This window comes from Rhinolophus sinicus, linkage group LG14 (assembly GCF_036562045.2).
Source record: "Rhinolophus sinicus isolate RSC01 linkage group LG14, ASM3656204v1, whole genome shotgun sequence".
Taxonomy (NCBI): domain Eukaryota; kingdom Metazoa; phylum Chordata; class Mammalia; order Chiroptera; family Rhinolophidae; genus Rhinolophus; species Rhinolophus sinicus.
Window position 1 is genome coordinate 18,381,497 of NC_133763.1, and position 17,048 is coordinate 18,398,544.

General features: G+C 32.1%; 1 long non-coding RNA gene across 1 annotated transcript in view; it reads left to right on the forward strand.

Moving 5' to 3' along the window:
- The first annotated feature begins 2,577 nt into the window (after positions 1–2,577).
- LOC141568585 (uncharacterized) overlaps positions 2,578–17,048 on the forward strand; it is an 87,979-nt gene continuing 73,508 nt past the window's right edge. The window contains exon 1 of the long non-coding RNA XR_012491744.1: positions 2,578–2,645. This is a non-coding gene — a long non-coding RNA (uncharacterized LOC141568585). The remainder of the gene's footprint in view (positions 2,646–17,048) is intronic.

Consider the following 17,048-nt stretch of genomic DNA (forward strand, 5'->3'; position numbering starts at 1 on the left):
TTCAAATTAGTGTTTTGGATATCTTTGGATAAATACCCAGGATTGGAATTGCTGGGTTATAAGGTAGTTTTATTTTTAATTTTTTGAGGAACCTCTATACTGTTTTCCATAGTGGCTGCATCAATTTGCAATCCCACCAACAGGGCAGAATGGTTCCCTTTTCTCCACATCCTTGCCAACACTTGTTGTTTGTTGGTTTATTGATGATAGCCATTCTGACAGGAGTGAGGTGGTATCTCATTGTGGTTTTTATTTGCACTTTTTGATGATGACAGCACACATATAATTTTAATCCTTAAACTTACTGAGACTTGTTTTATAGCCCACAACATTGTCTACCGTTGTGAGTGTTCTATGTGCACTTGAAAAGAATGGATATTTTGGTGTTATTGAGTGGAATATTCCATAAATATCAAATTGGTCAATTTAGCTGATAGTGTTGGTCCAATTTTTAATAATTATTATTTTGCTATTGTTCTCTTAATTATTGAGAGATAAATTTAGAAATGTGGGTTTGTTTATTTCTTCTTTTATTTCTGTAGTGTCTTTGCTGTATGTATATTGAAGTTTTATTATCAACTGCATACACATTTAGTATGTTTTGTGTATTAATTAATTGACTTATGTATAATTATTAGATGCTCCTCTTTCTCTTTTTAGTAATATCTTATTCTGAAATCTACTTTGCTTTATATTATTACAATCATGTCAGCTTTTTACATTTTTGGATTAGTAGTTATATGGAATAAAATTTTCCTTCACTTGGCTTTTTACCAATCTGTGCCTGTTCACAGAACATCAGTTTCTGATAAACAGTATATTTGGAATATTTAAGCCATTTATATTTAATGTAATTATTAATATGGTTGGGCTTAAATGTAACTCCTTGCTATTTGTTTATTTCTTACATCTGATCCTAGTTTCTTTTAAAAAAAGGATCCTTCTTTCAATTAATTGAATAGTTTTTAGAGTTTTCTTTTATCTAAATCAATGGCTTGTAGCTATGCTTCTTTGTTTTATTTTTTGCTTTGTAGTGCTTGCTATGAGTTCATAATATTTTTAGTTTAGCGTAATTTATCTACTACTACTACAAATAATAATATACCATCTTATATAATAGAGTAAGAAACTTCAAACAATATGTTTCTATATGCCCATTCCATCTGTTTTGCTGTTATATTTTAATTCCACATGCTATAAACCTCATAATACATTGTTATCATTTGTGCTTTAATCAGTCAATTTGTATCAAGTTAAATGGGAAAACATGTCTACACTTTCTCATATATTATCATTTCAGTTGCTTTTCATTTCTTTGTGTGAATTCAAATTTTCACCTGATGTCTTTTATTCTTCAGGCTAAAAAATATCCTTTAACATTCCTGTAGTGTAGGTCTGCTGAAAATGATTCCTCTTATCTTTAGTTTCTCTGAAAAAGTTTTTATTTAACTTTAATATTTTTGTAAATATTATCAAATTAATTTAAATATCTAGTTTCATTTTTAAATTTTTGCTATTGGACAATTTTGTTATAATTTAAAAATATATTACAGGTGAATACAAACTTAATAAGTTATTAAGGAGTGGCAGTGAATAAAATTATTGGAACTTGCAGTTATAGAAACCATGTTTAATTATAAGAATTCCAGTTACAGTCCTTACTAAAAGAGATAAATATCCGTTAACTTTTTAATTCTAATTATAACACATTCTTATTTTGACCCATTTATTTATTTTTACCCAATTGCTACAATGCCTAACAAAATTTTCCCAAACTTTTTCTTTCTTTGTCACTTATGAAGTATGACTTAACTGTTACTCTTAAGAATTCCTTAAGAGAAACTTGAAATTTTAATTTTTATCTTGAATGTGTTCGCTCAACAAGTACACATTACTAACACATGAGTCAAAACAAGGTGGAAAAAAATCTAAAGTGGTATCTATAATTAACAAATTACCTAAGATTTTAAAAGTATCTCACAATTCTATTTAATACAAATAAGAACTATCTAGTTCTAAAGTAGTACAATGTTTGGCATTTTTACTGCGACCTTCAAATCACTTTTATTCTTCTCAACAAGTCACCTCTAAGAAAACAAAAGTTTTATAAGTGCAAAATTTTCTATACGAAAGGTCTGACAACTCAGTTTGTGAACTTGTTGCAACGATGTTACTAACATTTTTTTGATATCAGAGGAATCATTCATTATGAATTTGTACCAACTGGACAGTTAACCAAGTTAACTGTTTGAAAGTGCTGAAAAAGCTGTGTGAAAAAGTTAGATGACTTGAACTTTTCACCAACACTTTGTGGCTCTTGGAACATGACAATGCACCAGCTCACATGGCACTGTCTGTGAGGGAGTTTTGAGCAAGTAAACAAATAACTGTATTGGAACACCCTCCCTACTCATCTGATCTGGCCCCCAATGACTTCTTTCTTTAAACCAAAAATAAAGGAAATATTGAAAGGAGACATTTTGATAACATTCAGGACATCAAGGGTAGTATGATGACAGCTCTGATGGCCATTCCAGAAAAAGAGTTCCAAAATTGCTCTGAAGAGTGGACTAAGTGCTGGCATCAGTGCATAGCTTCCCAAGGGAAGTACTTTGAAGGTGACCATAGTGATATGCAGCAATGAGGTATGGAGCACTTTTTCTAGGATGAGTTTGTGAACTTAATTGTCCAACCTCGTATGCAGAACTCTAAAAAGCAGGTAAGCAAAAGTGCAGAATGTCAGACAGATAATTATGTTCACAATATCTCAAAGATTAAAATCAGGAAAACAGTGTTCAAATAGAAGTGCTCATTCATTATTATTTTTTAAAACCCAGAAAACATTTTATTCCCAGAAATTATAATGAAAGAAAGTGTGATTAATATACACTACCTTGTTAAAGCCAAAACAAGGTTTATATCTAAGTTAGGACAGTTTTGACTTTTACTTCATTATCTTTGTCCAGAACAGGATCCAAGTTGAAGCCATATTTTGAATAGAATTCATAATCTAAAGTCATTTTTCTCCATGGGATACTTTCATTTCTGTACATTTCCCAAATGGCAAATGACTAATAGTATAAAAATTTATAAGATAGTAAGTTTAGTTAATAGTAAAATAGCTAATTTAAAATGACTGTCAACAAAGACCAGTAAACTTCTATACCCAAGGCGTCAAATTTTGTGTACCAAATAATAGTGTCATAACATCCAAGAAGGAACCTTAATGTATCTTTCTAAGGTTTCCTCTGGTTGACGAAGTTGTTCTTTCCTTCAACCCTTTCTTAGTTGTTTGGCTTTTTAAATATTTTGTCGATGTTTTTGTTTCTTCGTTTGATCTTTTCCTTGGCTTCAACCATCCTGGCTAATTTCCAGGAGAGTAAGACACTTCCTAAGAACAGCAGAATAAAAGACAAGTACATTCAGTATTGTAAAGAAACAATAAGTGTCCTTTTCTACCCATCTCATAACATTCTCAGCCCAAGACTGTATGTGAAACATTTTAATAGTGGTCTTGGGAAAACAAATACTTGAGTAGATTTTATTGCTTTGTGTTTTAGTTCACTTATATTTCCCTGTAGTATCTAATCTGCTGCGGTGTCTGATTTTAGACTTTTTATTTTTCAACTTTAGAAGTTCTGTTTTTGTCTTTTGCATATCTTCTTTTCCTCCCTTCATCATGTTCATATTTTCCTTTACGTTCTTGAGCACAGGGAACAAATTTATAATAACGGTGTCAATTTCCTTCTCTCTTAATTCCGTCATCTCTCTGATATCTGTTTGTTTTATTGATTGACTTTAATCTGTTATGGATCGAATTATGCTGCTTTTTTGCATGCTTGGTAATTTTTTATTGTGTTTGAGATTATCTCGTTCATGCTGGACATTGTTGTATTCCTTTAAAGAATATTTGGCTTTGTTCTGGCATGCAGTTACCTGGGATCTGTTTGATTCTTTCAAGGGTTTCTTTTATGTTTTGTTAGTGCCAGTCCAGATCAAATTATTTCCCCCTCATGTTCAATTAGTCCTGCTAGTAAGGCAAGACTCTTAATGCATGAGAACTCTATCTAATGCCCTGTTCTTAGGAGATCTCTTCACTAAGGCTGGTAGCAGCACAGACTGTTCACAGCTTGGTGTAAAGCCAAAGACATTGTTCAGCCTACTTCTTTCTGGTAGTTCTCTCATGGTCTCTTGTACACACAGAGCAGTACAAAAGGGATTCCTCTGCAGATCTGCAGAGCTATTTCTCCATGCATACCCTCCTGTCAAGCGCACTGTCCCACAGTTCTTGGATCCTTGGCTTGCTTGAACTATAATGCTGTCTCAACACAGGGAGATGGCTGAGTGCTGTTTGGGTTTTTATTCTCTCCACTCCAAGCTGGAAACTACCTCTAGGTGGTAAGTTTGGTCAGTCATAATGCTCAGCAAATTTTTCTCTTTTCTTGGAGATTAGAGACATGCTCTATCTGTTTTCATATAGTTTGGCTGGTTTTGTAGTTTTGTAGGGAAAGCAATTCCTACAGCAGTTAATCCTTCATGGGCAAAGGTGGAATTTGTTAGTTTTTTTTGGAAAGCTTATAATTATACTATGCTTGTTGCTTTTGAAATAAATAATTTTATTAGACTTACCAAAAAAGATAGACAAAAAGTTTTCTTATTTTTTAATATTTTCTGTAATAACTTGTTTACCTCATCATTAACAACTGGTTAGAACTTACCTCTTAAGCCATGTGGACCTGTTTTTGTTTTTTTGCTCTAAATCACCATTCTAATTTCTATTTAATAAAATTTTATATTAAAGTTTTTATCCATTTTTTAACAATTTGACACGTTACGTTTTTCCCAAAATTTTTATATTTCACTTAGTTTTCCAAATGTATTGATGTATAGTTTATAATTTTTATAATCACTATTATATTTCTAGTTGCTTTTCTTTCCTTACTCTGAATTTAGTTTATTTGTATCTTTTTTCAATTATTTTTGTTATATCTTACCAAAGGTTTGTATATTTTATGTGCTTTTTCCCAAAGAACCATTTTTTTTTCATGTCATATCTTTTGAGTTTTATTCTGGTCGTTTTACTCTATTTCATTGATTCCTGCTGTTGTTTATATATTTATTTACTGCCTTCTTATTTTGCATGTCTTGTGCTTTTTCTAGCTTCTTTCTCCATCTTCCTTACTTTCTGATAAAAATATTGTTAAACGTTTAAAATCTTAAAAAAGCAGAAAAATTAGAAACAATTATGACTAGGCAGTTTACACATATGGTAAAGCAATGTGATTTAGAGGTCTGTGTAGACATACTAAACTTCTAGAAATCAGAGAAATAATATGCCGCTTTATTTTTGTCAGGTTGCCAAATCTTAGAATTATTTTACTCCCTGAGCCAACGAGATTTGGGGCAAGGGAGCGAGGAGGGTACTCATATATCGCTCATATTTTATTTCAATGAAACTATTTCAAAGGGAATTCTGACAATGAAATTAAGAATGTGTATGCCATAAAAATCTAACAGTCCTTTTCCTGGATATTTTCTCTACAGAAAATCCACTAGAAATCAACTCCTTGAGGCCAGGGCTTTTTGTTTCTTTTGTTCACTGAAATAATCTACATGCCTAGAACAGGGCATGACACTTATTAGATACATCATACATATTCACTGAATGAAATAACTGTCTCACCCAGGAGTTAACAAATGGATATGTGTCAGAATGTTCACTGCAGTATGACTTGCTGTAGCAAAGAAGCATTCACTGGATTCACTCCCAAGGGAACGCATAAGTGAAATGTAATAATAGCATTCAAAAGAGCAATATGCTGCAGGAAGAAGTAGCAAGAATACAATAGCATGAGTAGATCGATATGAAATGAAAAGTAAGCAACAGAGTAAGATCAAAGCAATACATATCAATTTAAGTTAAAAAGCAAACAAACATAAAACTGAACTTCATATTTTGAAGGAGACATACATTTTAGGGACATGAATTAAAGTGATTAGAGTATGTAAGAGAATGGAAATAAGAGTGAGAATAGGAAATTAAAGTTAAAAAAAAAAAACAATAAAAGGAAGACACAGTGGCATCTTGCACTGACACATAGAGGGAGGCTTGCATTTCAATCTGCATTATGCCTTTGAAGTCCAAGAAAAAAAGTGCTTGCACTTCTTTTTGTTTTTACTTGTTTTGTCTTATTAAATATACAATTCAATTTAGTAAATGACATAGTTTTCCAACAAGGCCAAAATTACTCCTTTGCTAAGTAAATTGATGCTATGTTCCCAACCAGGTATTTCCTTGAGATTAATTTACAATTAACAATCTGGCTTGCCAGTTTGTGGCAGACAGACCACCTGTTGGCTTAGGTCATGCAGATCTAGCATTGTAAACAGTAGCATCATTTTACAAAACAATTGAGGAACTGAGTAGCCATGGAAATAATACACAAGGAAGATATAAACCACAATTTTTATGTAACTTGTTAAGTCAGATTGGTATCTAGAAACGGAAAGTTATTACCATCTGCAATTGTCCTTTGACCTTTTAGAACACATCTGGAATGACTGGAGTAGGCCCATTTTGCAATAAACATGTGTTGTCTCCATCCTACAATTGGCACCTCTGTGCCTGAGCTGTAATGATGAATGTCATGCTCTCACAGCGAGGCACCTCCCTTTATGTTAACATTTAGGCCTAAAAAACAAACTTTTTTTTTTTTTCTGTATTGAGAAAACTGTGTTCCCAATGGTCTTAGAAATTGGTAAAGTGAGTAGCAAAGGGGAAAAATGAAATAGAAAATGCCCAGTTGAATACTGCAATGTTTTAGGAAGAACACAGCTGGCTGTAAGAAGAGCAGACAGGCACAGAGGAAGTGAATGGGTCCTCTTGTGCTTTAACTGTTTGAAGAGTTGAAGAAAAGAGACCAGAATGTAAAGCACAAGGAGAAAAAGGAAGATTACAAGAGAGCCTTTATCTTAAAAGTCCGATTCAAAGATGCAGTTGTCTTTTCAAACAAGCACAACAGTTACAAGAAGTAGGTTTGTCTCTTTAGCTACAAATTTCATGCAGCCCATGTTGTCATTTCAGAGAGCAACATTTTAACAGAAGGACCCCCATTTTCTGTTAGCAAAAATTATGGGAGAAGGAGGTTGGGAAGTGACGGCAACATTTCTGTTGTTTAATCTGATTAAGGATTTTGTTTGATTCCACCTATACTTTTTCTTTCTATGTATGTATTATATCCACATAATTCTAAAAAACATTTATAGTGATTACTTTCTTGTAGTCTGTCTGCCAAGATGTTTTATATTTTAAAAAATATTTTATGACTCTATGTTTAATGCTTTAATAAAACCACATATAAAAATCTTAAACTCATAAGAATAAATGGAACTTAGAAATCTTTTAGTCTAATCATATTTTTCTTAACTTGTTTTTCTTCAGGTATTTTAATGACAGAGTGTATGGTTATATTTTCTTAGTGAAAATTATAATGAAAAAGATAAGCCGGAGGGATCTCTATTGGAGAAAACTCCTGTGACAAATGACTGAGAAATATACACAAATGGTCTAAGCGCCTACAAGGATTTACTGATTTACATGGTGGAAGCCCTTGTCTTCCCCAGGGCTCCAATGGTGACAAGACTCCGATTATACATCTTGGCACTACCATCACCACGTTGGCTTGTTCTCTGGCTCTCCCACCAAGCTTGCAAGATGGGCTCAATGGCTTTAGATTTCCTCCTTTTAGTTTCATATTTTATTATAGCTTTTAAAGAGTTTCCAGAATTGAGTTTCATTTGTTTTGATTTATAGTACTGAGCCAGTCACTGTTTTTAGGGAACTGGGAAACACTGATTGCTTTGGGCCTTGTTTACTTGTTTCATTCTTGGATAAGGACTGTTCAATTTCAGCCAAGCATATTGGTTGACAGGGGAGGTTTCTCCAAAAGCGAAATCAGTGTACCTCAAGGAGAGGGATTGAAAATAATAGATGTTCACTGTACTCTCCTTTGATAACCCCTTTCAAATGCCGATCCTCTCCTAGGTCCCTGAGAATCACTGTCACCAATTTTGTTTGTGGCTATTCATCCAGACATTTCTTCTGTGAATTTACATAAAATGTTTACGCATGAAGGAAAAAATTTTACTGTGTATTTTTATTCTTACTTTCTTAAAATCTGCATTTTTACATTAAATGAAGTAACATTTTCTTTAAATTGCTTTTTGACAATTGATCTTATAGATTTAATCATGTTTACAGTGTGAGTACATAGGGAGCTATCTCAAGAAAGCTAGTACCTACAGATCTGCCTTTTCAACTTCTGCATAATTTTATATAATACACATACATCACAGTATATTAACTAGATTGAACTACAGTGTATTTAGCTACTATTTAATTAAGGACTTTTCTCTCTCTGCCTTCTACCCCCATTTTTAATATTAGCAATGCCATAATGAACATTCTTGTATGAGTTTATTCTTACATATGAAAGTATTTCTTTAAGGTAAATATTGTACTGAGAAGTGGAATTATTAGATAATGCCAAATTTCCTTCGAAATGTCTGTATTAATTTATACTCATAGCAATTTACAATTTACTTTTATAGCAGTGTGTGAGACTCTTGACAATCTCACCAATATATGAAATAATCAACCTGTAATTTTTTTGCTAATCTAAAGAATGAAAAAATGGTATTAGACTTTTTGTTTTAATTTGAACTTTTCTATTGGTTATTGAAGTCTATTATCTATTCATGGTTTTATTGGTGTTTTGCTTTTTATTTCTATGAATTGTCTATGCATATGCTTTGCTGTCAATAAATGTTTTTGCTTAACTGATTTGTAGAATTTTCTTATCCATTCTAAAGATAATTATTTGTCTTATTATCTAAGTGATAAATTCTATTACCTAGTCCATTATTTGTGTTTTTAAATGTATCAATTTATTCCTTCATGGATTTTTAATTTTTTTATTTGAAATATAATTGACATATAACATTTTATTAGTTTTAGATGTACAACATAATGATTTGACATATGTATTTATAAATTGCGAAATGATTACCACAATAAGTTTAGTTAACACTCATTACCTCACATAATTAACATTTTTTTTCTTCTTGTGATAAGAAGTTTTGAGATCTGCTCTCTTAGCAACTTTCAAATATGCAATACAGTATTGTTAACTATAGTCACTTTCCTGTACGTTACATTCCCAAGACTTATTTATCTTATAGCTGGAAGTTTGTACCTTTTGATCACTATACCCAATTTGCCCACCCTCCACCCCTGCTCTGGCAAACGCCAATCTGTTTTTGTTTCTATGAATTAGGGTTTTTTTTTATTCCACATATAAGTGATATCATTTATTATTTGTCTTTCTCTGTCTGACTTATTTCACTTAACATAATGCCCTCAAGGTCCAAAAGCTTTCATGGCTTTTCAACTTTTTTACTATATGATTGTAAGCATATGCTCATATTTTTCCTTTAATACCTGTAGAGTTTTATTTCTTACATTCTTGTATTTGAGGCATTAATTCATTTAGAATTTATGTTTTTATGGTATAAGTAAGGAACTATCTTCACTTCATTTTGTTTTACATTTTGTCACCACCGCTTAATGGAAAGTCTATCTTTTCCTTACTGACGTGAGATGCATACAAAATTCTTGTGTGTGCATGATTCTGGAGTCAAAATTTTAGGATTTAAAATTTTTTATTCTGCTGCTTGTTAGAGTAAAATCTCTTTTTCTTTTTTTTTGTTTTGTTAAAATTGTATTGACTATTCTGATGCCATAAAAATTAAGAATCAACTTGTCTATGGCCATAAAAAACATTTTCTTGTGTGTGCATTGGGTTGGGATAAATTGAAATTATAGACAAATAAAGGGAAACAGACATTTTTACAGTATTCAGTATTCCCAAACATTAACATGTTACAGCTCTCCATTTATTTTAGTTTTCTTTTATGTTACTAAGTAAAGCTTTATAGATTTTTTTTTTCTGAAAAGGTCTAGCATATTTCCTGATAAACATTTCTTTTTATACAACTGCTATACTGAAAAACTATTAAATAAAAAATTTATTGGTGTAAAATAGACATAAAGAAAATTACGCATACCATAAGTATTATACAGCTTGATGAATTTTTACAAACTAAACGTACCCATGTAACCAGCACCCAGATTAAGATAATGAATATTATCATCATTTCAGAAGTCATACATCCTGTTAATCAATATCCCGTTTGGGATGAATAATCACTATTCTGCCTTCTTAAAGCATAGATTAATTCTCTTTTAATAATTTATATAAACGGGAGCATACTGAATATACTCTTATGTGTCTGACTTCTTTTACTCAGGAATACATATGTGAGTTTTTAATTCCTATTGTTGCATGCAGTTGTAGAAATTTCAACCCATATACTTGCTGTATAATAATATTCCACTTTATTAATATCTGACAATATATTCATCAATTCTACCGCTGAAGGGTATTTGGGTAGTGTATTTTTAGTTTATTGTGAATAGGGCTATATTGACTATTTTACTCAATGAATTTTGGTGAACATTTGTGTACATTCATGTTAGGTATGCATCTAGGAGTGAAATTGCTGGGTCATAGAAAATGCATCTGTTTGGCTTTAGTAAACATTGTCACAGTTTTGCAGAACGCTTGAGCCTATTCACACTGCCATCAGTAACATAGGAGGATTCCGTTTGCTTCGCATCCTAGGTGACAATTGACAGTTTTCCCTCTGGTTGCTGTGTAGTGGTATCTAATTGTGGTTTTAATTTTCATTCATTTGATGCCTAATAAAGTTGAGCTCTTTTTTCATATTTTCATTGTCATTGAGATAATCTTTTGTGAAATATCTGTTCAATTCTTTTGCCATTTTTAAACTTGCTTTGTCTATCTTTTTTTTTTAGAAATTTAGAATTTCTTTATATTTTCTTTAATATGAAGGCTTCAGTGGATATATTTTGTCTGCATTCTGTGGTTGCTTTTTTCTCTTGCTTGATGTCTTTGATGAACTGAAGTTCTTAATTTTAATATAGTTCAATAAACATTTTTTCTTTTTTTGTTACTGTTTTATGAGTTCCATTTAAGAAAATTTTGTCTATTCCAAGATATATTTCTCCTATATTTTCCTCTGAAAACTTTCTTGTTTTATGTTTCGCATTTAGATCTTCAATCAACAACCAAAAAAAAAACAACAAACAAACAAAAAGTAGATCTTCAATCCATTTGGAATTTATATATATTTTTTATACAGGGTGAGGTGATGGGGCTAAAGATTCATTTTTTCCCCAAAATAAATATCCAATCCATCTGGTACCATTTATGAATAAGATCACACTTCCTTTTATTACACTATTGTGTCATGTTTGTCATAAAAAAACTGTGACTGAATATATGGGAGTCCGTTTCTAGACTTTATTCTGTTCCATGGATTCCTCCATTTATCTTTGGGTTAATACCACGTTGTCTTAGTATAACATCAGAATGGGTCTTGGTATTGGGTAATTTCAGTTCACCAGACCAACTTTGTTCTACTTCTTCAGAAATGCCTTGGCCATTCTCAGCTTTTGTATTTCTATATGAATTATAAAACCATCAAACGTGGTGGTCAGTCAAATGTATTGCTGAAATATAGACTGGAATTGCTTTGACTCTATCGTTTAATTTGGGGAGAATTGACATCGTTACAATATTGAGTCTTTTGATCCACTTATTTAGGTCCTTTTAATTTTCTCTGAATAATGTTTTATAATTTTCAGTATAAAGATGTGCATATTTTTTGTTAGATTTGTCAAAGGTAGTTTGTGTTTCCAGGTGCCATTGTAAATGCTATAGTGTTCTTTTTTTCATGACTGGTATATAAAAATACAATTAATATTGAACATTTTTCTTGTATCCAGTGACTTACTGTACTTATCAATTCTAGCATTTTCTCTGTCGATTCTTTTGAGTTTTCCAGGTAAACAAATATGACTTCTGTGAATAATGATACATTTTCTACAAACCTTATGCTTTTTGTTTCTTATTTCACTGGCTGGTACCTTCAGTACAACACTGAATAGAAATTTTGAGAGTAAGCATACTTGTGTCATTCAAGGGAATAAGGTTTCAATATTTCACCACTGAGTATGATACTTACTATAGATTTTAAAAGTTATTATTTATCAACATTAAAAACATTCTTTTTCATTCTTACCTTGCTAAGATCTTTTATCATGAATGGATATTAAATTTTATGAAATGCTTTTTATACATCCATTGTGATGACGATTTACAATTTCTCTTCTGTTTTAATGCAGTAAATTAGGTTGTTTTCTATCATTAAATCATATTTGTAATCTTGAGATAAACATTAATTAGCTGAAATACATAGGACTTTGTATACATCACTTACTGAATTTTTTTTTATACACCTGGTTAAAAGTTTTTGCATCAGTGTTAACTAAGAAATTAGTCTGTAATGTTCCTTTGTTGTATAGTTTTGGTTAGTTTATGGAAGAAGGTTTTGTTAATCTCTTAGAGTTACGAAGTGTTCTTATTTTTCTATTCACTAGAAGAATTTAAGACATGTTATTTCTTCCTCAAATCCATGGAGTAAATCAACTGGTGAAGCCAAGTACTCTTGAATTTATTTTTTTATTGATGAGGATTTTAATGATAGATTCAGTTTTTTTTTAGTATGTATAAGATTATTCAGATTTTCTATTTTATCTATCATCTTGGTAAGTTATTTTTTTTAGTGAAGATTTTATTTATTTCTTACAAATTGTCAACTTTATTGGTGTTCATAATATAGTCTTATTTTCTTTAAAAGTCTGGAGAATCTATATATAATGTCTACTTTTCACTTGTAATATTGATAGTTTGTGTTTTCTCTTTTTTTATAGATTAGTCTTACTAAGGGTTTTATCAATTTTGTTAGTCTTTTACACAGAAACAATTTTTGGCTTTGTTTATTCTCTTTACTGTTTATTCTCTTTACTTTGTCTATACCATATATTTATGTTATCATATTGATTCTTTCTATTTCCTTAGATTTTGATTTGTTATTTCTGTAGCATCCTAAATTAAATTTGAAAATATTGCTTTTCAGCTTATCTCTTTTACAAATATATAAGTACATATATTTAAAGCCGAAATAGCTTGAAAATATTGCCTTAGCTGCATTGCATAAATTTTGGTATATTTATAACTATTCATTTAAAAATATTTTCTAAGTTCCAGTTTACTGCTTTTTTTGATTTATGGTTTATTTGGAAATATATCCTTAATTTCCAGGCATGTGTTTGTTTTTTTCCTACTCATCTTTTGTTATTGATTTCTCGCTTAATTTCAATCTGATCCAAATACATAATCTAAATTTTTTTAATATTTTCAGATTCGTTGAGGCTTTCTTTATGACTAAGTTTATGGTATACTTTGTTAAATGCCCCTGTGTGCTCAGGAAAATGTGGATTATATTATGGTTAGATACAGTGTTCTGTCTAGGTTAATTAGGTCAAGTTTGCTAAATGTGGGTTTTTGTTTGGTTTGGTTTGGTTTGGTATGCATGTGGATTTAGGATTTTGATGTCTTCCTGTGAGGATGACTCATTTATAAAATGTCTTTTTTCATCATCATCTCCTGTAATGTTTTTTGCCTTCAAGTCTATGTTGTTTGCTAACAGCTGTCAAGAACTGAGAAGGATCTGAGATTTTGCCCTTCTTGCAGGCTAACACGTTAGGCTGGCATAGTTTCATGGGTGTAGGTAGAAGACACAATATTCCTGACTCAGAGATATATACTTTTACCCACAGCAATAACAATCAGTAGATTATCAGAATTTTATTGTGCTGTTCCTCTGAACCCCAATTCCCATAGGGCGTTGAAGTCCACTGGACACCATTGGATTTTAGCCAAGCTGAAATTTTAGCACCAGGCCTGAGCATTTAGGGGGAACTCTGTGAACAAGGACTTCATTGAGCCAGTGGCTTTACTTCAGGAAGTAAAGGGAGGAATAAAATTTCTCCAAGAGATGGCTGCGTTTACCCTGTATGGATTGATAATTTTCATCAGTTCTGAAAAATTTTTGTGGTTGTTAGACTTCTTATACTTCTCCTTTTCAGTTTTCTGTTAATCTCCTTGTTTCCAGTCCTGCCTTACACTTTCTCTTGCTTCCAATTCCTGAGCTTTTTTGGGTGTTATTCTATCTCAGTTGGCTAGTCATTAGCCCTACCCTCTAACCACACCTGGTGTTCACTCTTTTAAATTCTTCCAAAATCTCTTTCTCCCTTCCAAAAATTTGTTGATGCCTTCTTTACCCACTGTTCTCTTTGTTATTCCTATTTTATTATTTTTTTCTATTTTTAAGGGATTTTGTGAAAAAAAAATCAGAGATAAATAATGTTTATTTCATCATATATAAGTGTATATATTATATATATGTTAAAATTTTATAGGATTTGGTGCAAGAGGTGAGACTGCTGATGTTGGACATGATTAGGCAGCCCTCTTAAAACAAGATCTCTTAAGCCCTGCCATATTTACATACTTGGTGGCTCAGTTATTCATTAATGAACATTAGACTCTTCTGCTAAATTCTGCATTTCATATTGACCAGCACAGTTTGAGTTCTCTGTTCCAAAAGCTATTAAGGATTCAATTAAAATTCTGTCATACAGTATGAATATTATATAACAATAAAAATCACTTGGGTTCTCTATGATAACATGGCTGTCCTGCCCTTTAAGAATATACAGGCCATCTTTAATTTCTAGATTATATCAAACTGGTGGCTGAAATCTAATGTTACCTGTGGTTCCTACTTTTTTTTTTTAATTTACAGTATCTTAAAATTCTTACTTATTCCTGATAAAATTGCACTTTGAGAATGGTTTGGGAGATTGTTCTTGTTTGTCTTCTACGATGAGCTATTTTGGAGGATAATCTGATAGTCCCGTTCTCTACTAATAAATTTAAGTTCTTTTTTAGAGTCATGTCTTCATGAATAGATTCAGCTCTTCCATTTCCCAAACTTGTCTACATTCTAGAAATATAAATCAATTTACTTGCCTTAGCTTTATTTCTTTTTAAAAAATATTCTTATAAAGAATCTTTTCAGTTTTCTTCTTTCTCAGTCCTTGGTCTCTAGAGGCTTTTGCAAGGCTAGCAATGGAAGATAGTGTGTGCAAAGAGTAGAAACACATGCATCTCATGTCTAACATTGACTGAAGTGTTGACAGTTTGTGGTAGATGAATTTATATTAAATTTAGTCAGGTATAGATATGTCTTGAGTTATAGAAGACCCAGCTGTATTTAATTTAAATTTAACCTACAAAAGAGTAAATAATTTTATAATAGAATAACTTTTAAAAATTAAGGTGTATAAGAGGCAATGTTAGGGTTGACTGTCAGGCAAATATGGGGAAAAAAGCAAAAAAAAAGGTGCAAGAAGGTAGAGAGAAAGAATGAAATATAGAAAGAAAAATATTCCTCTTGGAAAACCTGACAGCTTCAGAACAGCAATGCTCTTAGATAACAAATTAAAGTGATTTTAATCAAGAGTTTAATTTGGGAGATACAGGTTATTATCTCTATATAGCTACATACACTTAAATATGCTACACATGCAATCACATTACACCCAAATGTTTTTGTATCAACAAAGATAGAAAAATATGTTTCTTTATATGAACAGAGGAGTGTTTGGTGTAGAGAAATAAAACCAGAGAATAACAGTATTGGTTGTGCTTAGAAATAGGATGCAGAGCCATTCCTGCTTCACTTTCCCACTAAGGCGTCCACATCCTAAACTGTCTGTCCTGTCCTGGTATCACAGCCTTCCTAAGACCCTTGTGTCACTAGGAGGTCGGACAATTAAGTTCACGAACTCATCCTAGAAACAGTGCTACATATCTCATTGCTGAATATCACTATGGTCACCTTTGAAGTATTCCCCTTGGGAAGCTATGCACTGATGCCAGTGCCTGGTCCACCCTTTAAAGCAATTTTGGAACTCTTTTTCTGGAATGGCCATCAGAGTCGTCGTTGTATTACCCTTGTTGTCCTGACTGTCATCAAAATGTCTTTCTTTCAATAGTTCCTTTATCTTCAGGTAAAGAAGTCACTGAGGACCAGATCAAGTGAGTAGGGAGGGGGTTCCAATACAGTTATTTGTTTCCTGGCTAAAAACTCCCTCACAGACAGTGCCGTGTGAGCTGGTGCATTGTTGTGATGCAAGAGCCATAGATTGTTGGGGGAAAGTTCAGCTCGTTTAAATTTTTTCTGTAGCCTTTTCAGCACTTCCAAATAGTAAACTTGGTGAACTGTTTGTCCAATTGGTACAAATTCATAATGAATAATCCCTCTGATATCAATAAAAGGTTAGCAACACTGTTGCAACAAGTTTGCGAACTTAATATATATATAGCAACATATCTTGTGTTTATATGCTTGCATAGATGTAGTTTCAAAATATAGATATACACGTTTCTTCTTAATGACAGGCTAGACTAATCTCCAGTCTTCCTGGCCCTGTGCAATGGAGTGCATTACCATCTCATTCGAAAGGTACGGAAGGTTGAATTTCTCTGAGCTTCCAAGCAACTATCCTAAAGAAGATGCAGGAATAGAGCAAGGCTGATAAATAAGTGAATTTGACACACATTTGTCAGGACTCATACTTCTATAACAGAGCTACTAAGTTGCATTTTTCTTAGTTTCAGTGTTTTCATTATTTTTTGCTTACTTTACAGTTGTAGAAAGAAACAAAATTAAAAAAAGGAAAGTTGCATATTTTTCTCTGCCATCACATTCCCTCCCAGACACACAAAATAGGGCATAGTTCTGGCAGCAGCTTAGCCCCCAAACAGAAATTTATCTACATTGACACCTCATTGAAATGTTATGATTAAGTAATTTTATTTTTAAATGCATTGACAACATGAAATGAGGATTAGATGCAGATATGTTTGGGCCACGCCAGTATCAGCCCAAATGGGAAAATGCCTAATTGCCTCCAGTGGTCTGACTTCTAATTC